Below are 23,346 nucleotides of genomic sequence, written 5' to 3' on the forward strand. Positions count from 1 at the left end.
ACATGCTCCCTGAACAGAAATCACTGTTTATAATAGAACTTTAGGGGTGTTGCTCAGTGTTAAAATAGAAAACTATACATTTACAAAAAGTGGAGCACCTAGATAAATTTTGGGGTCAAATAGCATCAAAATGTTATTGAAAAGAGAAGAATACTTAAAATTCTGAGTTACCGATGATTCTATCTCACAGTCTTACATTTTCTTATTTGAAAATAATTTATCGGGCTTCCCTGGTGGCGCAGTGGTTGAGAGTTCGCCTGCCGATGCAGGGGACCATGGGTTCGTGCCCTGGTCTGGGAAGCTCCCACATGCCGCGGAGCGGCTGAGCCCGTGAGCCATGGCCGCTGGGCCTGTGCGTCCGGAGCCTCTGCTCTGCAACAGGAGAGGCCACAACAGTGAGAGGCCTGCATACAGCAAAAAAAAAAAAAAAAAAAAAAAAAATCATCAGTCAATAATAAAGTATTCAATTCAGTTCAAAGACATCTTAGAAACAGCATTTGCATATGTTAAAGAAACCTAGGTTCTAAAGTCTTTAAGGAATTTATTTCATTCATGGATTTGGGGATGTTATTTATGAAGTTGAGAATCATTACAACACAGTGTAATTGTATTTCTTGCAGGGTGCTTGATGATAAGATTTGCTGTGTCAATTTGTAGAGCTTTAACGGGCTCCTTCTTGATCATCAAAAGCCAGATAACTTCTTTGCATCATAACTTGATTTGAAATACTCAGCAGTCATAACTTTTGAAAAGACACACTAAATTATAATGCAATGCTTTATGTTTTTTCTCCCTAATCTTTTGGAAACAGAACATAAAACCAGAAGCATCAGTCAACATTCCACTTTAATGATGTTTGTTAGATACTCTCAAAGTGTTTACACATGATTCAGCAATGTTTTTGACAAAAGAAAGCCCTTTGGGGACATTAATTTCCAGGCAGTGCATTCAGTAAGTAGTATCTATATGTGATTGCTGATCAGGAAGTGTAAATTACATTCACAACTTAATTGGTGCTAGTAGCAAGAGAAATAGAAGATTAAAATATCTAAATAGCTAATAAGTCATTAAAGCAGAAATTTTATAAAATTTTATAGAGTCCTAGGAATCAACATAGACTTCTTTATAAGTTAAATTAAAAATAAAAAGAAATTTACATTGGATAGGTTAAGAAGCAAATAATAAAGATATTACTCTCTATTAAATGTATATATTTAGTTACTGTTTATCACTGAAGATATGCCAGCTTATTAATGCCGTGCTTTTTTACTGCTTTCACTACATTTTTCTAAGTGAATATTTAGCTTTGGAATAGAGACTTCTTTGCCAGAGACTAATTTAAATAAAATTACATATTCACATTTAAGTACTTAAGTGTCAGATATACTTTTAAAACTGTTGAATAATTCCAGAAATCCTCCACAGGTAAATAAAGAATTCTTGTTCAACAAACCTTAACCTAGACTTTTCAAAATGTTGTGTCCTTTCCTCAAAAACAAAAATAATGAAAACAATAATATCTGAGTCATGGAGAGGACTATGTATCATTTATGTTTCCTTTTGTTACTTATTTGCATTTTTCAGTTTTTAAAACCTTATCATGGGTTATTTTAATACTAAGGTCTGATTTAGTTTGTAAATAAATAAACACTTCTTATTTAAGAAAGAAGCCAGATACTCATTTTGAAGTCCAACTAAAGTTTTGAGGTTACATTTCCACTGCAACAAATCAGTGTTATAATTTTTTTTTCAAAAGAGCATGACAAAATCCATTTAATTTCTTTTTTCTTCTCCCAGTCTCCTCTAGTTAAAAATAGATAATTTGACTGCTGATCTCAGGAACAATGCATTATTTGAAAGAGTCTTCAGGGCCAGATCAGGGCTATGTTGCTATGGTGATTTTACTATCAGCATAAGCACTGTCATTCTCCAGCAAGTATTTTGCTATATAGTCTTAGAAAGGCCCTCACCATACACATCACTCCTGTGAAAGGCAAGTAACTTGAATTCAAAGTAGTTGTATTCAGAAGACTGACTAATACATCTATGCTAATGGAATGAGTGTGGTAAGTAGTTTAATTCCTCTAATTCTCCTAACAGAGGTGGTTTCCAATTTAAAGTAAAGAATATATACAATGTCCTTTGCATATATATAACACAGATAATGAAAAAAAAAGATTCTGAGTGCTTGAGAGAAACTTGGAAAATATTCAGTAAAACCTCTTTTTATAGGCGAGGTAATAGAGTCAGAGAGACTTAAATGAATAGTTTGAACTCAAATGTATTAACTAAAATTCTCTGGGTTATAGCAGTGATAACAACTCAGACCATTTAAACATAAATAAACAAAATATTATAAAGATACTGGAGAGTCACAGAAATAAAGGGAACGTTGAGAAATGAGGGCAGCATGAAAGACCTTTCTGGAGTGCTGATATTACTGAACTCGGGTCCAGCTGCTTGCCACTCAAAAGTAAATACTGTAAAGGCAAGTGCTGGTAGGAACTGAAAACCTGCTTTAATCAGAAAGGCAGCAACCTGGGGAGAAGGCGAACTCGTGTCCCAAGACCAACTCCAAAGATTCTGCTTGGCCATGCAGGATTTTTTTTTGGTATGCGGGCTTCTCACTGTCATGGCCTCTCCCGCTGTGGAGCACAGGCTCCAGACACGCAGGCTCAGCAGCCATGGCTCATGGGCCTAGCCACTCCGTGGCATGTGGGATCTTCCTGGACCAGGGCATGAACCCGTGTCCCCTGCATCGGCAGGCGGATTCTCAACCACTGCGCCACCAGGGAAGCCCCAGCCATGCAGGTTTTTAAAGGGACAAAAGGGAAATAATCTCAGTTAATCATTGAGATAGCAGATCAGATTTGTCACCATCTCCCATTGCATGCAGACTTGTCTACTCCTTGTGATCTTTCTTTAAATGCTATCTTGTTCACATAGTTTTTTTGTGAGATTACTGAAGGGGAGGCTGGGGAAAAATACTTGGTCATCTTTTAATCACTTATTCTTCATTTCTATTTCTTTTTTCTAAGGAAAAAAGCAACAGGTTAGGCAAAGTATTGTGTGTTCAAAAGAGTGGAAAGGTGTGCTTGGGCTGGAGGTTAGTTAAAATATAGATTTGCTAAGTGACAAGCCAAAAGGGGCCTCCTGCAAAGAGCTCTTTCCTGCAAAGAGTTCTTTCCTGCAGAAAGTTGCGTACAAATCCCCACTGTCAGTCATCATTCCATTTTTACGGGATTATGGCTGAAGGTCTATCTTCTGTAACTTCATGCTGATATAAGACGCTATATTCTTAGAGTGGAAGGTGTTGACTTGGGTCTGTAGCATCGTCTCTTTGCTGACAATTTTAGTTGCCTGCTTACATATATGAGTAGAGCAAGTTACAGTTATTTTGATACCCACAAAAATACAGATAATTATGAACAATAATGTTATTCTCGAGGCCAGTTCTTGGAATGGTACTAGCCATAAGTACTGCTCAAGACAGAGCAGCTTATGTCATGGCTACAGTCTGGTCATCATGCAGTTAGGTTTTTCCCTCTGGTGGCAGTTATAGTTATCTGTAAAACAACTCCGGAATGTGCATCAGACACTGGAAGATTCTGTGACTCTATTCTCCTAATAATTAACTGTTTGAGCCTACTCTTTTGTGACGCAGGGAGGCCTGGGAGATTTTAGCTTTTCTACAGTCAGGAGACAGGGGGCGTGGAGTAGTCTTTGTACTGGGAGGTGGGAGGCAACAGGGTTTTGCTCTGTTTCACTGATAATTAATGTAACACATTTCTAAAAAAAATTTTTTTTTCTTTTCTAATAATTTCTTTTTTTTCTTTTCTAATAATTTTAGGATCAAAATTTCAAATTCTGCAACTGTATTAGCAGTAACAGAAGTTAAAGATTCATTTTCAAGGTACATTTGTCCACCATCCAGTTTCACAAGGATTGAGTCTTTAGCCACTGCAGTCATTGACTGACCGTACAACCTGAAAGGAATTCAGGACGAAAAACATGATAAAGGCACTCTGTGCTTTGGGAAAAAAAAAGCCTTTTAGACAGTTAGATATCTCAGGAAGAATGTCAATGAACCCAAGTTCTTACACCTTCACATACATAGGAAAAAAACCCCACTAAAATCATTAATGGAGATATCTGTTCCTCCTGAATAACAGTAACCTTTTATTGATACGTATGCTTGACTGCATGTATTCCCTGGCCCAAACTATTTTTATACTGCCCACCCCCTCTTCAGAGCAGTTCCTCAGACCTATCTGAGAGGGTATCTCTTGGATAATAGTCCTCTGACCCTGAATAAAACTCAACTCATAGCTCTTAAGTTGTGTTTTTTTTTCAACTGACATATTATCTATATAATATTGTCTTACTATATATATAAATATAATTTATCACTTCATTTACTGAGGTCTTTTTTATGCACGTTATTTTCTAAAAATAATTTATTTATAAAGATCTTGAACATATTTCATTAGATTTATTCCTGTATACCATATGGGTTACTGTTTCTGTGAATTGAGTTTTTAAAAAGTTTCATTTCAAAATTAGTTTTGCTAAGCATAAATGTATGGATTTTTATGCCGATTTTTTTATATTTTAATTTTGCTTACTCATTATCTTGCCTGTAGATGCTTTTGAGATTTCCACATGGGCAATCATTGCATAAAATTATTACATTTAAAATGATTCCTTTACAATTCCTGTATGCTTCACTCCTTTTTCTACTATTATTGGCTTGCATAGGACTTCTAGTAAATATCCTGTTGATTAAAATCCATAATAGTGGATAACTTTGTTTTTTGCTTTTGGATAATACCTTACAGTTCTTTTATCACACTGATATTTGCTACAGATTTTTGATAGGTAGTTTGTATTAAATTAATTTTTTTCTTAAAATTCTGCTTTACTAAAGTATTTGTCATTAATGATCTTTGGTTTATCTAATACTTTTTATTCTAGCTAGTACTAAAATCATGATTTTTTTCCTTCAATTGATTCCTGTGGCAAAATTCATAAAAAGATGTTCTTTACATTCCTAGGAAAAATCCCACTTGATCATGATGTGTGTGTATGTGTATTTATGTGTAAATAAACATATATGTATCCATATCACTGGTGTTTTATTATTTCATTTATGTTTTTTGCATTTTGATTCATAAAGGAAATTGCCCCACAATTTTCTTTTTTTTAATTCTGTATTTCTCAGGGTTCTCCAGAGAAACAGAACCAATTACAGATATATATATTTAATCACATATATATGATTTATTATAAGACATTGGCTCACACAATTATGAAGGCTAACAAGTCCTAAGATACGCAGGGTGAGTTCACAAGCTGGAGACCCAGGAGAGTCAATGGTGTAGTTCCAGTTTTAAGGACACAGGCTTGAGATCTAGAGAGAGCTGATGTTTCAGTCTGAATTGAAGACAGGATAAAGCTGATGTCCCAGCTCAAAGGCAGTCAGGCAGGAGGAATCCTCCCTTGCTTGGTGGAGGATCAACATTTTTGTCCCATTCAGGCCTCCAAATAATTGGATAAAGGCCATCCACGTTAGGGAGAGCAATCTGCTTTATTCAGTCCATGGATTTAAAAGATAATTTTATCAAAAAACATTCTCACAGACATACCCAGAATAATGTTTGACTAAGTCTGGACACCCTGTGGCCCAGTCAAATTGATACATAAAATTATCTACCACAAATGCCTTTCTTTGTTACCATTACATTAAAATAGATACACACAAATACCTATAATTTTCTTGCCTTTTAAAATAGTAAATCAATATTTTGTATAAGCTAGAGTTTATTCATTTCTCAAACTTTTAATATCACTTCTAAATTATATTATGTAGGCATGGTGTTACCTTTGTGAATAGATTTTTACTAATGTTCCATAATTTTTGGTCTCTTTAGGTTTTCTTTTTTGATTAAGAATCAGTTAATTTAATAGTCTTGTCAGAGAACTAGCATTTGATTTTGTTGATAGTATCTATTATTTCTTTACTTTTTTGTCATTATTATTTCCCTCCTCATCTCTTTGATTTTCTGTGTTCTTAAATTGAATACTTACCCTATTAATTTTACATCTTTCTTATTTTCCTAATCTAAGTATTGAAGCTATTATACTTGTTGACCTGAAACAAATAGACTTCCAGATATTTCTCTAGCGAACATAGGTTTATTCTGGATCTGCAGAGAATTGCAATTTGGGGTTGCAAAATGCTGCACATATGAGAGCCATATGCAAGTTGCTGCACAGCAGGGGGGAGGAGAATGCTTTTATAGAGAGGAAGAGGAAGTTGGGAGGGCTGTAGTAAACAAACGGTCCATGACTTTTCATTGACTGAAAGCTTACCTGGAAAAAAGAATAGTCTTTCTTCTTCCTGTTGGGCTCTGCTATTGTTGCAGGGTGGGAAACCCTTTTTTTCCTCCCAACTCTAGTTGAGGTTTCTGTTTAATAATTTTTTAGACGCTCTAAATATCTCTTGTTGCTTTTCTTTTTCATTCAGATCTGAATATTAAATGATTTACATTATATTTCTGTGACTTTTGAATTATTTAGAAGTATGGTTTTAAATTGCAAACCACAAGGCTCTTTTCCTATTATTTCCATGAGAGAAGGCTGAACTGATGTAACAGAGCAGTCAAAATTGAGTGTTTCCACACTTGGCTCAACAGGAGTCAGTGGACTCAGCTGTACATGGTGATCACCTGAGAAATTCTTCCCTTCCATCTTCTGCCTAACCTGTCCTTTAGGGTTTGCTTGATCTTAATCTGCATTCAGTCAGCAGAAGCAATAGGAGCCTGGAGAAGTGTTCACAACTAGACCTGGCAATGGCATTTGCTACTTATGCTCACATTTTATTGCAGGGTAGTTAGATGCCTGGCTATATTTAACTGCAAAGGAAGCTAGGAATGTAGTTCATTTGGGTTGGCCAAAGAAGAGGAAGAAAATTGAAATGGAAGACTAGCTGGCAGTCTCTGCTGGTTTATGGCTTTTTGTATTTTCTTTTCCCTAGAACACATTGTCTGTATGATTTAAATAATTTGGTACTTGTTAAGACTTGTTTTGTAGTGTAATGAAGTTCAAATTCTGTAAATGGTACACATAAGATTCTTGAAAAGAATACTATTTTACTGTTATGCAGGGTTCTTTATGCATCCATGAGATGCAGTTTATTGTGCTATATGAATCTTCTACATACTTATTTTTTCCTACTTTGTGTATCTTTTTGAGAATTATGTTTTAAAATCTGCCACAATGAATGTGTATTTATCAATTTCTCCATGATATTTTCTCAATATATAGCTTTTTTTATATTAAGGTTATGTTGTTGAGAACAAGTGTGTTTTATTTTGTTATTCTGAAAAACAATTTTTCTTTTATCAACTCATTAGTTCTTTATCTTTACTTTACTTGCCTAAATTCCCTTCTGTCTAATATTGATAATACTATACCAGTTTTCTTTTGGTTAGTATTTGTGTGCATTACATTTTCTACCCTTTGTTTTCAAAATTTGTTTCATTGTGTTTAGGTATTAAACAGAAAAAGCTAGATTTTTCTTTCACTACAATTCAAGAATCTGTTGTTTTCAAAGCGATGATCATGAAGCTGCGAAAACACTCTGATTCATATTTTAAGTGGGCTTCTGGGTTGGTGAAAACATGGAGTTGCTGGGAGGGTGGTGTGCCTGGACTCCAGAGCACGGAAGCTCCACAACTTTTCCCCGTACTTTGCCCTTTGGAAGAGATGCATAGGCTGTTCCTGGGTTATATCCTTTTATAATAAACTGGTAGTCTAGTAAGGAAAAAAATTTTGTGGACTGTTGCCCACCGTCTTATTATGTGCTTACTTTCTGTTTTTAAATATTATACCTTTGTTTTTGGTTACTCTCCTTTTTTTGCTTTCCTTTATAATGGTTATATTTTTTATTTCTTTCTCCTAATTTGGATTTTGTATCATTTACATTCTATTCATGTTATTTTATATTCTTACATTTTTTTTTTCTTACATTTTAACATGTTTATTTGACTTAAAAAATCTAAAATAAATTTCATGGTCTCTTCAGCCAATAAAAATGCCTTAGAAAACATGAAATTTTTACCATGTTCTTCCCATCTTACATGGAGAAAGGTCTACTGTTTGGTTTAACCTTGTTTTAAAATTCCCAACACTGGCTTTTTGTTTAAAAATACAGTTACTTCTTATTTTATTCAAAAGTATGTTTACAAATTTTCTGCTAGTCATGCTTTTTAGGATTTTTACTCTTCTAGGTACAATTTCCTTCTCATTAAATATTTCCTACCATAAGAATTGTTATTTTTGTTTGTTTTCTTTTAAGGTATTTCAATGCCCCTGTATTTTCAGAGTAACCCTAAAGTTTGATTTAGCCTTTGTTTTTTTTGGAGCCTCTCAGAGTTCCTGGCTCCAGTTCTGTTATTATATTAATTTCTTATATCATGATTCTGATCCCTGGAAGGTCCCAGATTCCTCACTTCTCTGAGGTTTTCCTTCCTTTCTCTCTTCCTCCCTCCCTTCCTCCCTCCTTTCTTTCTTTCTCTTCTTCCTTCCTTCCTTTCTTTCTCTTTCTTCCTTCCTTCCTTCTTTCTTTCTTTCTTTCTTTCTTTCTTCCTTCCTTTTCTTCCTTCCTTCCTTCCTTCCTTCCTTCCTTCCTTTCTTTCCCTTCCTTCCTTCCTTCCTTTCTTTCCCTTCCTTCCTTCCTTCCTCCCTCCCTCCCTCCCTCCCTCCTCTCTGCCATATTTTTCCCCTGTAGCACTTACCTAGGCTGGTGGGTCAAGAGCTTCTTGTTACTTTTCCTTGAAAGCACAGCTCATTCAAAATTTCATCTTTATACATATCTATTAGTTCCATTTTCCTAATTCACACAGACCGAAATCCATGTCTTCTGTCTCCACACGGAGGTCAGAACCCAAGTCCTTGCACCCCACTGATTATTATCTAGAATTGAAACTCTTTACTGCTTTATCTTTGAATTCCCCCTTTATTTCTGGCATAAAATAAATTCATTTTCTTCCTTTTAATATTGGGTATGTGTTTTTTTATATATATCTAGTTTTTTTTAAGTGTTGGCATCTGGAGGAAAATTGAAGTTAGCTCTAGCCAACGTATTTCAAGTTTTACATTGATTTCAAAGATAAAATAATACTTTTGTGGGGCTTTGATATGTTAAGCATTTTATTCTTTAAACCTACTTGGTCTAACCTCATCTATGTATAGACCTTTTAATTGTGAAGGTCTATAAGAATAAAATTGCTAGTTGTTTTACCAGCAAAATGGGTTTATTTGGGAATAGCAGAAAATTGCAATTTGGGACAGGCAAGCTATGGTGAATCATGGGCAAGTGTGGAGATCAAAGGTGAAGAAGGATTTACTTTTATTAGGTTTTAAGAGGAAACTGGGGTGGGTTGTCTTGAACAAAATTTCATTGAAGAAGAACAAGAGTTCAAGGTTCTGATGGTTTCTCATGGCCTGCAAGCAGTTATTAGAGGGTTGTTGCTGGGGCAGGGAGGGATCTTCCTTCTTTTCTTAAAAGCAGGAGATAAAATGACCATGTGATTAATGTCATTGCTTGTCAAAATTATTCTTATCGTCCTTCTTCCTGCTGGTTATGCAGGCTGCACGGAGTGGTGAGTGTTTGAGAGCTCCCCCTTCAGGGCTTCCAGACTCCATTTTAAATGAGGTTTCCTTTCTTTTCGCATAATCAAGTCCTTTAACCCAATTGTTCTAAAACTAGCTAAACATTAGACCTTTTACATAAGACAAATTTTCAAAAATAAGGCCTACACATCCCTCCCACCCTCATTCTCATTTAATCATCTAGCATGAAATGTGGAAACTGGTGTTTTTAAAAGCTCTTTATGAGTTTCTAATGTGAAACAGGTTTTGGAATCACTAATTTTACCATTTTCAATCTTATATCACTTGTGTCTTTTTTCTACAATAAAGATAATATCTAATTCTCAGTGTTGTTATCATGAAGAAAAAAAATTCTGTAGAAAAATTTGTTTGAAGATTATAAAGGGCCACATTCCAGTTTATTATATATCATACACATATAAGAAATTATATATAAGAAATTATACTCTGAGGAGAAAGAAAAACCAAATTATTTGTAACCATGGGTTCCTTCTGTTGGATATTTTACTAATAGATGTTCCTCTGAACGTTGTATTATAAGATGCTCTATTTTTAGTCAAATATTTTCAAACTATTTTTCTTGTAACCAGTGGTATAATAAATATCATTGTACTTATATCCTTCGGTAGTTTTGTCTTAATTTTTTTTTTGCGGTATGTGGGCCTCTCACTGTTGTGGCCTCTCCCATTGCGGAGCACAGGCTCCGGACGCGCAGGCTCAGTGGCCATGACTCACGGGCCTAGCTGCTCCGCAGCATGTGGGATCTTCCCGGACCAGGGCATGAACCCATGTCCCCTGCATTGGCAGGCGGACTCTCAACCACTGCGCCACCAGGGAAGCCCCTTGTCTTCATTTTTGTAGAAGATTCTTAAAGATGTCTTAAAGACTGCTGTGCCAATGGGTATTTGTTTTTGAAATTTGAATAGATATTGCGTATCAGAATTTTACCAATGAATGGGAGTGTTCATTTTCCTTCAACCTCTGCAGTGCTGGTTGTAATGAGATTTTGGAGGTTAAAAATTCAGTTGTTGAATTTTGTGTGTCAGATTAGTGCTGTATAAGAGAAAACAGAAACATTTTGGGTAGCAAATGCGTGTTCTCTTTTATCATTGGCCCTGGTAAACTGCCTTGCAGGCAAAAATATTTTTCCTCTGCCTACCTCCCTGATCTAATTTCCTCCTACTCTTTCATCATGCCAAATTTATTCAGTTACAAAGATGTTTAGTTGTGCTCTTTCAGAGCCATCAAACTTTGCTTTTTAGCCATTGTTTTCTGCTAAAATGTTACCTCCTCAGAAAGCCTTTCCCTAGACCATTATTAGTTTGCTAGGGCTGCCATAATAGAGGACCACAAACTGAGTGTCTTAAATCAAGGGTCCCCAACCCCTGGGCCATGGACCAGTACTGATCTCTGGCCTGCTAGGAACCTGGCTGCACAGCAAGAGGTAAGTGGCGGGCAAGTGAGCAAAACTTCATCTGTATTTATAGCTGCTCCTCATCGCTCACATTACCGCCTGAGCTCCACCTCCTGTCAGATCAGCGATGGCGTTAGATTCTCATAGGAGTGCAAACCCTACTGTGAACTGTGCATGTGAGGGATCCAGGTTGCTCACTTCTTATGAGAACCTAATGCCTGATGATCTGAAGTGGAGCTGAGGCAGTGATGCTAGTGCTGGGGAGCGGCTGCAAACGCAGATTATCATTAGCAGGGAGGTTTGACTGCACAGAGACCGTGATAAATCAATTGCTTGCGGACTCATAACGAAACCCAATCAGTAAGTAGCAAGTGAAAATTAAGCTGCATTTGGTGGCAGGCTTTATAGTAGCAAGTGAGTTGATGTACTTCAATTGCACATCTGCATCTGGTGGCAGGCTTTAAGTCAGAATCCAACACTTAATTTAGTATGTGTGGCTTGCCCATTATTTTATTTACCACTTCCATCTGCGCCTCTTTCCCACACTGCGCACTTGTCCCAGTCACAGTTTTGGTAAGCCCACAAGCTAACCCTAGCCAAAATGAGTAAAAAACAAACATTGCTGGAGAGCTTCTTTGAAAGGGGGGAAAGACCCAATGATGAGACAGCAGAAGAGTCTAAGACTGCCAACAGAAAGAAGGCTATATTTAAAAGAAAATATCAAGAGTCCTACTTAAATTATGGGTTCATTGTAACAGGTGATTCACATTCTCCAACCCTGGTTTGTATAATATGTGGCAACAGGCAATCCAGTGAAGCCATGAAACCTTCAAAACTGCTTCACCACATGGAGACCAAGCATCTTGCGTTAAAATACAAGCCTTTGGAGTTTTTCAAAAGAAAAAAATAACACGAAGAACAGAAGCAATTATTGAAGGCCACCACTTCATCAAATGTGTCTGCACTAAGAGCATAATTCTTAGTGGCTAACCGCATTGCTAAAGCTAAGAAGCCCTTTACTATTGGTGAAGAGTTGATCCTGTCTCTGCTGAGGACATTTGTCATGAACTTTTAGGAGAGGCTGCAGTTCAAAAGGTGGCATGTGTTCCTCTTTTGGCTAGCACCATAACTAGACAAATTGATGAAAAAGCAGAGGATATTAAGGCACAATTTTTAGAGAGGATTAATGAGTCACCGTGGTACCCAGTCCAGGTTGACAGGTCTACCAACGTTGACAACAAGGCAACAATGCTTGTTTTTGTGGGATATATTTTTCAGGAGGATATGCATGAGGATATGTTATGTGCACTTTTGTTGCCAACCAACACCACAGCTGCAGAACTATTCAAGTCTTTGAATGGTTACATATCAGGAAAACTGAATTGGTCATTTTGTGTCCGTATATGCATGGATGGAGTGGTTGCCATGACTGGATGGCTTTGTGGTTTCACTACTCGGATCAAAGAGGTCACTTCTGAATGTGAATCTACGCACTGTGTTATCCATAGAAAAATGCTGGCTAGCCGAAAAATGTCGCCTGAACTTAACAACGTTTTGCAGGATGTGATTAAAATTATCAACCACATTAAAGTACATGCCCTTAACTCACATCTGTTTGCGCAACTCTATGAGGAGATGGACGCAGAGCACACGTCTTCTCTTATACACAGAAGTGAGATGGCTTTCTAAAGGTAGATCACTGGCCAGAGTTTTTGAGTTATGAAAGCCACTCCAGAGATTTCTTTTAGAAAAGCAGTCATCACTGGCAGCACATTTCAGTGACACAAAACTTGCTTGTGTGACATAATCAACCTGCTCAACGAACTCAGTCTGTCACTTCAGGGGAGAATGAAAACTGTGTTCAAGTCAGCAGATAAAGTGGCTGCATTCAAAGCCAAACTGGAATTATGGGAGCGAGGAGTGAACGTTGGGATTTTTGACATGTTTCAAACATTAATGGGGCTTTTCAAAGAGATTGAACTAGGGCCTACTTTATCCCAGCTGGTGCATGATCACTTATCTCAGCTTTCAAAAGAGTTTGAGCATTACTTCTCAACCACAAAACACCCCCAAACTGGGATGGAATGGATCTGCAACCCATTTGTGAGTAAACCGGGTGAATCAAATTTGTCCATGATAGAAGAGGATCAACTGCTTGAGATCACAAATGACGGTGGCTTTAAGAGTGTGTTTGAGACAACTTCAAATCTCTATTCTGGATTAGAGAATTAAATCTACATTCTGGATTAAAGTCAAGGCGGAGTATCCTGAGATTGCCACAAAAGCACTGAAAAGCCTGCTTCCATTTCCAACATCATTTCTTTGTGAAGCAGGGTTTTCTGCAGTGACAGCAACCAAAAGGAGATTAAAGAGCAGGCTGGACATAAGCAACACACTTCGGGGATCACTGTCTCCCATCACCCCGGATGGGACCATCTAGTTGCAGGAAAACAAGCTCAGGGCTCCCACTGATTCTGCATTATGGTGAACTGTATGATCATTTCATTATATATTACAATGTAATAATAATAGAAATAAAGTGCACAATAAATGTAATGCGTTTTAACCAATACCATTCCCCCCCACCCCACCCTGGTCCATGGAAAAATTGTCCTCCATAAAACCGGTCCCTGGTGCCAAAAAGGTTGGGGACTGCCGTCTTAAGCAACAGGGATTTATTTTCCAGAGTTCTGGAGACTAGAAGTCTGAGATCAAGATATTGGTAGTGTCCATTTATTCTATGGCCTCTCTCTTTGATTGTAGATGGCCATCTTCTTCCTGTGTCTTCACATCATCTTCCCTTTATATGTGTCTGTGTCTAAATTTACCTTTTTTTCTAAGGGTATACCAATCATATTGGATTAGGCCTACCCTAATTACCTCATTTTAACTTAACTATCTTCCAATATTTTCATATTCTGAGGTAGAACTTCCTCAGAATATGTGGAATGAAATTAGAATGTAGAATGAAATTCCTCATATGTGGAAGAAATTAGAACTTCCACATATGAATCTGAGGGGGGACACAATTCAGCACATAACACCACCCTTTAAAAATATAGTACTTCTGTCATGCCCTCATCCTTCATATATTATTACATATGATCACTTTTTCACATTCATTGGCTTATTTATCAACCATCACCCCCACCAGAATGTAAGGTTTATGAGAATACTAGCTTTTCCTATCTTAGTCACTGCTGTATATCAGAGGCCTAGAAATATGCTTAGCACAAAATATGTTCTCAGTAATTACGTGCCAAATGATGTCCATATAAATTATAGATAGTATGAGAAGACACAGTGTTGTTATGAGTTAACACTCTACTATGCAGCTGAGTTTTCCAATTCTATGCTTGAAATTTTTTTTTTTTTTGCGGTACGCAGGCCTCTCACTGTTGTGGCCTCTCCCGTTGCGGAGCACAGGCTCCGGACGTGCAGGTTCAGCGGCCATGGCTCACGGGCCCAGTCGCTCCACGGCATGTGGGATCTTCCCGGACCGGGGCACGAACCTGTGTACCCTGCATCGGCAGGTGGACTCTCAACCACTGCGCCACCAAGGAAGCCCTATGCTTGAAATTTAACTCAAAGTTCGTTGCCAAGTGATCAACTGGTTTTATTTTGTACATTGTACAAATATTTAAAGTTAGTTTAATTATTTTCTCTATTTTTACTTATCTGTATTAGCTAGGGCTGCCATAACAAAATACAAAACTAGACGACTTAAACAGCAAGATCAAGGTGTCAGCAGGCTTAGTTTCTTCTGAGGCCTTTCTCCTTGGCTTACAGATGGCCACCTTCTCTGTGTCTTCACATGGTTTTTTCTCTGTGTGTAGGTACTCCTGCTGTCTCTCTGTGTCCAAATTTCCTTTTCTTATAAGGATGCCAATTAGATTGGATTAAGAGCCACACTAAAGGCCTCCTTTTAACTTAATCTCCTCTTTAAATGCCCTGTCTTCAAATACAGTCAAATTCTGAGGTACTGGGTGTTAGGGCTTCAACATACCAATTTTGAGGGAGACATAATTCAGTCTATAACAATATCTATTTCTACCTCAGGGTTACATATTTTTTGGGTAAATTTAAGGATGATTTTAATACCTGTGTCAGAATTAATTGCTCAGTATTTTGTAGCTGTGAGTAAACTGTGTACTTTTTTATAGGCATATATATTTGTCATATTTGTTTGGATTCTGAATAATGACCATGGTATTAAATATATTCACCATTTTTATAATAAAGAAAAGTTCACTCAACATGGATTTACATATTGTATGACTAAAATTTGCAAGTCATAATTCTATATCAGTGCTTTAAAATTTTCAATTTTGTATAATCGTGCTCAGACTGCCTAGAGAGATAAGGTTCCCTATCAGTGTAGGTTCATAAACAGGCTTGTGAAACACCTGTTGGAGGTATTCTAGAATGGATGGAAACATTGAATTGGGAATTATATTCAAAGTTTCAGAGGCTCCTTCTGTGTCTTGGAAATGATGATTTTACTCGTGCTTCTATTCCTATATTCCTAAACTCACATGTGCATAAAGTGACTGTTTTCCATTTTAGGAAGATGAGCTAAATTGCTGGGTAAAATTTGTAAAGTTCATCTATCATAAAAATCAACCACAGAATTTAAGTTTTCAAAACGTTTGGAAATATTCATCAAAACACACACATATTACAGACACAGACACACAGTTATTTAGGTAAGTCTGCCTGATATGTAAAGTAGAGTTGAGCTCCTCATCATGTCATAGGTCATGTATTATTTTTAGATATGTTTTATGATTTTAATATGCTGCATGTTTTGTTATACTGACTGAAAATATATAGTGGCATGTTGCTAACTTTATGAGGAAAACATCTAGTGCCTATGTGAGTGGAATTCTAATTGAACAGATGGCTCCTACAGGTGAAGACTATAATGAAAAAATATTTCTTCATGTTATTGAAGTGCTTTATGCTACAATATTTGATTAAATTCCTTACAGGAAGCTGAAAATACTTGGAAATATACAAGTTTTGAAGTTTGTAGAAGCTTTATACATAAAATACATATATACTTATCTTTCACTCCTTTATTCCATTGATTACTGGCAAAATTCTGTAGTCAATTAACATAGCTGAAATGAAGTACTTATCTCTCAGAAATCATTACATTACAAACTAAATTTTAGTACAATTCAATTTGTGTAAGTTTCATTGAAGACTGAAGTCTTATTGGTTAAACTATCATTGTCATCTCAGTTATTTTTTCCCTTTGGTGATGTGAATTAGCCTCTTTTATGATGTTACCAATAAGAGAAAGATACGTTTTAGAATGGTTCATTTTCTTGCATTTTGGGGTAGTTCACTTTTAATAAATTTTATCTTAAATATAATCTTACATTGATGTCTGGATGTTCATAAATGTATAATAATCATAGAACCCTTTTATGGTGAATCTAATTTACAAATAAAGAGAATACAGAATATTCATAATTTACATCTTAAACATAAGGAAGTCTTATAAATATATGCTGTATTGAACAAAGATGACACATTTGTCACTTAGTCTTACTCTTTTATGGTCAAATTCTGAATTATGATCATTTCGAAATTGTAATTTGTGGATAGAATAGATGTGTAAGGGTTAGTTGGGAATGAATGAAATGTCCATAAAAGTAATCTCAGTTGTCAGGTGACTGCTCACCTACTAAAGGATCAGTACTTGAAGAAGCACTTTAAGTACATGTTCTTAAAGCTGCATGTAAAGTCAGGTGATTTACTAAGAATGGATATATTCCTGCACAAGTAGCATTCATTATTGACCTGAGAATGAGGGAATTTATGAAATAAATGTGCATGCAAATTATTATCTTAGAGTTGATTTTTTTCTTCCTAAAAAAATGATTATTTAAAACTTGAGCAAATAGGAAAGACAATTTAAACATCTTTGAAAATTACTTTTATTAAACATACAGTCCTGTGCTCTTTTAAAGCCTGGATTAAACACAATTGATATTGGCTTTAATGTCTAAGAATTTCTTCAATTTCCACCTTTTCAATTAAATCATTTGTTAGGCTAGAGTACTAGAATTAAAAAAGAAGAATCCAGTTACTTTCACCGGAAAAATCAATGCAATTATTTAGTGAGCAAGTCTGCTGAGATTCATACATTTAACTCTTTAAGGTATGTAAGACATTTTGGAAGGACAGGAAAATCATTTATTGGGTACTTTTCCTGAGTATTAGATAGTTTACATGTTTTTAAGCTTACCTTCAAACTACCATGTGACAAAAACAAAGGTCCTAAGTAATAGCAAGGATTCAAACTCAAAACTCTGACTCCAAAGTATTTGATGTTTTTAAAATACATATTTTATAAAAGACAGACTATGGAAATATTTTGTCAAGAAAGCCATAACCCTGAATGAATTGAGGCTTCCAAAAAAAATGTCCAAAATGTCTCAGTATTACTTACCTATTTTATACATATTAGTATATATATGTCAATCCCAATCTAAAAACCTGCTGTATAAAAAAAGAAAAAAAAAAAGAAAAAAAATGTCTCAGTAAACTCAAATGGACATTTAAGGATTTATTTAAGTCAGAGAAGATAAATAAGAAAGAAAAATTCTACACATATTTGGGATATGTGTTATCATATTAGCAGATGAAAAGAGAAAGCACCTTTAGTTAACAATTAGTTTGCTATTATTTTTTGTATGGAAAATTATGATTATTAATGCTTACGCTTAAGTGGATAAAAAATAACCTAATCCTGTTTGCATTCCCCATTCTACCCAGTTTCCACTCACACCCTATAGGTAATCAATTTAATTTCTTCATGTCATTTTTTTTTTCTGCACTATTGAGCAGATACATGTGTATTTTCTTTTTTCTCCCTTCTCACATAAAACTAGCATATTATGCATGTGAATTTGTACTTTGCTCTTACATTTAATGGTATGGCCTGGATATTACTCCATATGTGTATATAGAGCTCTTCCTCATTCTTTTCACAGTTGCATAATACTCCATTGTACTGGTTCCATAGTTCATTCAACCATTCTTTTAGGTACAGGCATTTGGATTGTTTCTAAAATTTTGCAATTAAAAATAATGCTGCTATCAATAGCCTGGTACATATGCATTTTTTGTCTTGTTGGAGGTGTGTATAATCAGAGTAAATCCCTAGAAATGGGAATTCTGGATCAAAAAGTAATTAATTGTGTTAGTTTATTGGGTATTTCCTTCCAGGAGTGTTTAGCAGTTGCTTTCCCAGCCATATATGGTAATGCCAGATTTCCCATAGTCTTGCCAAGAGAATGGGACGTCATTCATTTTCACCAACCTGTTGAGACATGTTATCTTAATGAGGTTTTAATTTATATTTCTCTAATTATGAGTGAGGATGAATATCGTTACACACACTTAAGGGCTATTTTTATTCCTTTAATGTGAATTATTTTTTTTGTTTTTTTTTTCCCTAATTTTCAATTGGGTTTTCGGCCCAGTATCTCTAATTTTTATGAGTTACCTATTAAGAGCATTAACCCTTTATCTGTGGTATATATTGTGAGCTTGCAATATTTAATTTTATGTTTGTCAGTTGTCTTTTGACTTCACTTATTTTTTTTTTGCCAAGAAATTTGCTGCCATTTCTAGGTGAAGTTATTGATAGTAGTTTATTGTTTCTTGGTTTTGAATTTACAGTTAGAAAGTCTTTTCCTGACCTCAAAATTAAAGAGAAATTCATATATATATGTTTTTCTAGTACTTGTATGGCTCCATTTGTTTTTGTTTTTTACATTTAAATTGATGATCCATTTTGAATTAAGTTCTTGAATATGGTGGTGAAGTGTATGACTTTAATTTTATATTTTTCCAAATGGCTAACCAGTTGTCCTGCAACACATTAAAATGTCCTTCTTTGCCTTATTAATTTGAAATGCCACCTTTAACATATAACATAATAAATTTCCTGTATGCACTTGTATCTCTTTCTGGACCTTTATTCTATCCCAATGATCTGTTTGTCCATTCATGTACCAGTACCATATAGTTTTAGTTAATAGAGCACTCAACATAATATTTTTTGATATTGATCCAGTTTGTTGCATGTATCAATAGTATGTCTTTTTTAATTCCTGATATATTAATAGTATTATATATTAGTATAGAATATATATAATAGTATTCCATTCTATTAATACATCATGGTTATTTAGCCATTTTCCTGTTGATGGGCACCTGGAATGTGTTCCAACTTGGTTATTTTGAATAAAGCTGTTAGGAATATTATTTTAAAATTCTTTCTGAGGATATCTATTTAAAATTCTTTGAGTAAATACCTAGAAGTAGAATTATTGTGATATGGGACAATAATTTTTGTTTGTTTGATTTAGACAGAGTTTTTAAAAGTTTTAAAATAAATTGTGAGACATTTTCCAAACTTGGTTTGCCATTTTACAAATTCACCAATAATGTATCAGAGTTCTGATTGCTCTACATCCTTGCTAATACTTGGTGAAGCTAGTCTATTTTTATTTTTTGCCTCTGTGATTAGTCTGGAGTGAGATTCATTGTAGATTTATGTTTCATTTTTCTCATATCTCATACTCAAAAATGATGTTCAGCATTTTTTGAATGTTTATGACAGTTTTTTTTTTCCTCCTTTCTGAGAAGGAAACTATCATTAAAATAGTTTTCCTTTTTAAAAACAATTTTGACACCTGAAACTAACACAACATTGTAAATCAGCTATTCTCCAATAAAATTAAAATAAATAAATAGAAAGAAAGAAAGAAAGAAAGGAAAAACAATTTAGAGGTGTATAGACTTCATATGTATTCTGGATACCAACCTCTTGTCAGCTATATGTTCTGTGAATACTTTTCCAAGTCTTTGGATTATCTTTCCTTTTCGTAATGTAATCTTTTGGTTTCATCACTTTGAGCACTCTCACATAGACCTTTGCCTACACACAATAATATGACATTCTCATACACTTTCTCCTAGTAGTTTTACAGATTTAATTTTCAAGACTATGATCCATTTCAAATTAATTTTTGCTTATGATCTTAGGAGTCAAATTTTATTTTAGATATTCAGTAGTTTCAGCACTATTTGTTGTAAACTCTTTCTTTTAACTATTGGATTCTTTTGGCATCTTTGTTCAAAAGCAAATAATAGGGGAGATGGGGAGATGTTGATCAAAGCGTACAAACTTCCAACTATAAGATAAATAAATTCTGGAGCTCTAATGTACAGCATGGAGATTATAATTAATAATACTGAATTATATACCTGAGAGTAGCTAATAAAGTAGATCTTAAATGTTCTCACCACAGGAAAAAATAATTATGTGATAATGATTAAGGTGTTAGCTAATACTATGGTATTAATCATTTTGCAATATATGTGTATCAAATCAACACATTGTGCACCTTCAGCTTACACAGTTGCATGTCAATTATATCTCAATAAAACTAGAACAAAGACCAAATAACTGTAAATATGTGGCTGTAGTTCTGGTCTCTTTATTGTGTTCTACTGATCTACTGTTTGTCAGTTCTTATGCTGGTACCACATTGTTTTGTAGCTTTACAATAAGTCTCGAAGCCAGGTAGTATAAGTCCTCCAACTTTATCCTTCCTTTTCAGTATTGCTTTAAGATTCCTTTTTATCCATGCAAATTTTAGAATTGGTTTGCCAAATTCTTGGGAAAAAAATCTGTTGAGATTATGATTGGGATCTGTTATATCTATAGAGCAATATGGAATTTATGTCTTAAGTATATTGCAACTACTAGTCTTGGAACATGGCATATCTCTCCTTTTTTGTCTTTATTAATTTCTCTTAGGAATGTTATATATTTTTCAATTTAGAGATCTCAAATATGTTTGATTACATTTATTCCTAAGTATTTTATGTTTTTAGATATTTTTGCAAATCAAAATTTAAAAATCATTTATTTTCCAATTATTATATACTGAAAATATACACTTTATATTTTATGTTGACCATATACCTCAAGACCATGTTAAATTCACTTATTAGTTCTAGTGGTAGTTTTGTTAATTTCTTAAGATGTACCTCATGTGCAGTTATTCTCTGCAAAATGGAGTATTCTGTTTTCTTTCTTTTTAAAAATTTGTATGTTTTTTACTACTTTTTCTTGCTAACTTGCAGTGCCTAAGAGCTCCAGTACAATGTTGAATAGAAGTGGTGAGAATAGACACTTTTGCTTTGTTCCTGATCTTGGGAAGGGAGGGTGATTATTGTATATTTATCTTTAGTTATGATGTTGGCAGTAAGTTTTACATGCATGATCCTTTAACAATCGAAGGAAGCTTTTATCTATTCCTGAAAGTCTGAGTTTTTATCATGGATAGATGTTGCTTTCTGACAAATTATTTTTCTAGATTTATTCCAATGACCATATAAAATTTCCCCTTTACTCTATTAATAGTATGCCTCATGAGCACAAATTTTCAAATGTCAGCAGCATTCCTGACCTATACTCAGTAAATGTCAGTAGCTCCCCATCAAATGGTGACAATGGAAAGTGTTGCCAAACGTTGCCAAATGTCCCCTGGGAGGCAAAATCACCTCCAGTTGAGCACACACCTTTAAAGTAATGCACCTCTTCTTCATGCACACAGAGATTTCCATCAATTTTTATGGCATTACTTTTACTATGAAGTGACTACCAGCAACCACCTGACATTTGGGTAAAGGCCCACAATAAAGAATGTCTTAGTTTATGCTCTTCCAAATTTGAGACAAAGATTTGAGTGCAAGTAGTTTATGTGGGAGGAGATCACAGGAAATAGTGATACTGGAATGGAGGTGTAAGGAAAAAGAAGGGAACGAGACTGTATTGATTAGGTTAATTAACAGGTTCTGGTTATGGACAACTTGGACTCATTCCTGTTTGGGATCTCTGGGAGGTTTCAAATATGTGAGTTTTCCTACCTGAGGGCAAAAAAAAGCTGAGGCATGTATCCACCAACTTTCATGTTTGGGAGATGTTTCCTGAGGCATTAATTTCGTCGCATTTCAACTCAGGCTTCCCCATGGCAAGACTAGGGACTCAAGTCCAGAGAATACCCACAAGCAAAACACTTTTCAGGTACTTAGAGTAGAAAGCAATTAGAGAGCAACAGTACAGTGAATGCCAAAGGCACAATTGGCAGGTTACCATTAGTGTTTGATAGAGTGACCAAAATACAAAGAAAAAAAAAAGTACCTGGAAAAAAGACAGAAAATAGAATATATAAAATTCTTAAAATTTCTCTCCTTGAGGGTCTTCCTGGTGGCGCAGTGGTTGAGAGTCTGCCTAACGATGCAGGGGACATGGGTTCGTGCCCTGGTCCGGGAAGATCCCACATGCCGTGGAGCGGCTAGGCCTGTGAGCCATGGCCGCTGAGCCTGCGCGTCTGGAGCCTGTGCTCTGCAACAGGAGAGGCCACAACAGTGACAGGCCCGTGTACCGCAAAAAAAAAAAAAAAAAAAAAAAAAAAGACAATTATTATCTCCAAGAGACCCTCAACTATGCAAAACAAGATAGACAATCTGAGAGCATTAATTCCATTAGCAGTCAACAATATTTATACAATTATTGTATTGATATAATTAACATTATTGACATAAATATATTAAGAGAATGGAGGAGATAGAATAATGATGTAAGATAAAATTTTAGTCTATTATAACATATAATGACTAAGATTGATATATCAAGATGTGAACTGTGGAAATGAATATTAGGAAAAACAGCTAAAATGTTAAAAATTATCTTCCTCTTGAAAAAAACTAGGAAAAGAGATGTGGTCAAAAGCTACTGATTTTTCCTTTAATTTGATAATATTACATTTATTACTGTATATTTTACTTTTAAGTTATCTTGCCTATATTTTTTCAGTAAATAATAAAAGGGAATATTTAAAGGTAAAATAAATTATTTTTCATAGCTACTATTAAATTCTGGTTATATATATTCTGGTTAATATACAAATATTGTTATATAACAAAATAAAATATTTTAAATGCAATTATTAATAAACTTCATGGAAATATTAATAACAAAAATTAGCCCTTATTTACCATAGTGTTTTATTAAATATTTATAAACATTTAATCTCTTACTGTTGGTACCCAATAGTACCTGGTTTAGATGGCAATAGAATAAAATATAGAGATTACAAAAATAATTGAAAATAAAAGAAAAAAATGGTGCAACAACAAAAAAAGTCAAGAAATATCAAGAG

This window comes from Phocoena phocoena, chromosome 4, assembly GCF_963924675.1.
Source record: "Phocoena phocoena chromosome 4, mPhoPho1.1, whole genome shotgun sequence".
In the NCBI taxonomy this organism is placed as follows: domain Eukaryota; kingdom Metazoa; phylum Chordata; class Mammalia; order Artiodactyla; family Phocoenidae; genus Phocoena; species Phocoena phocoena.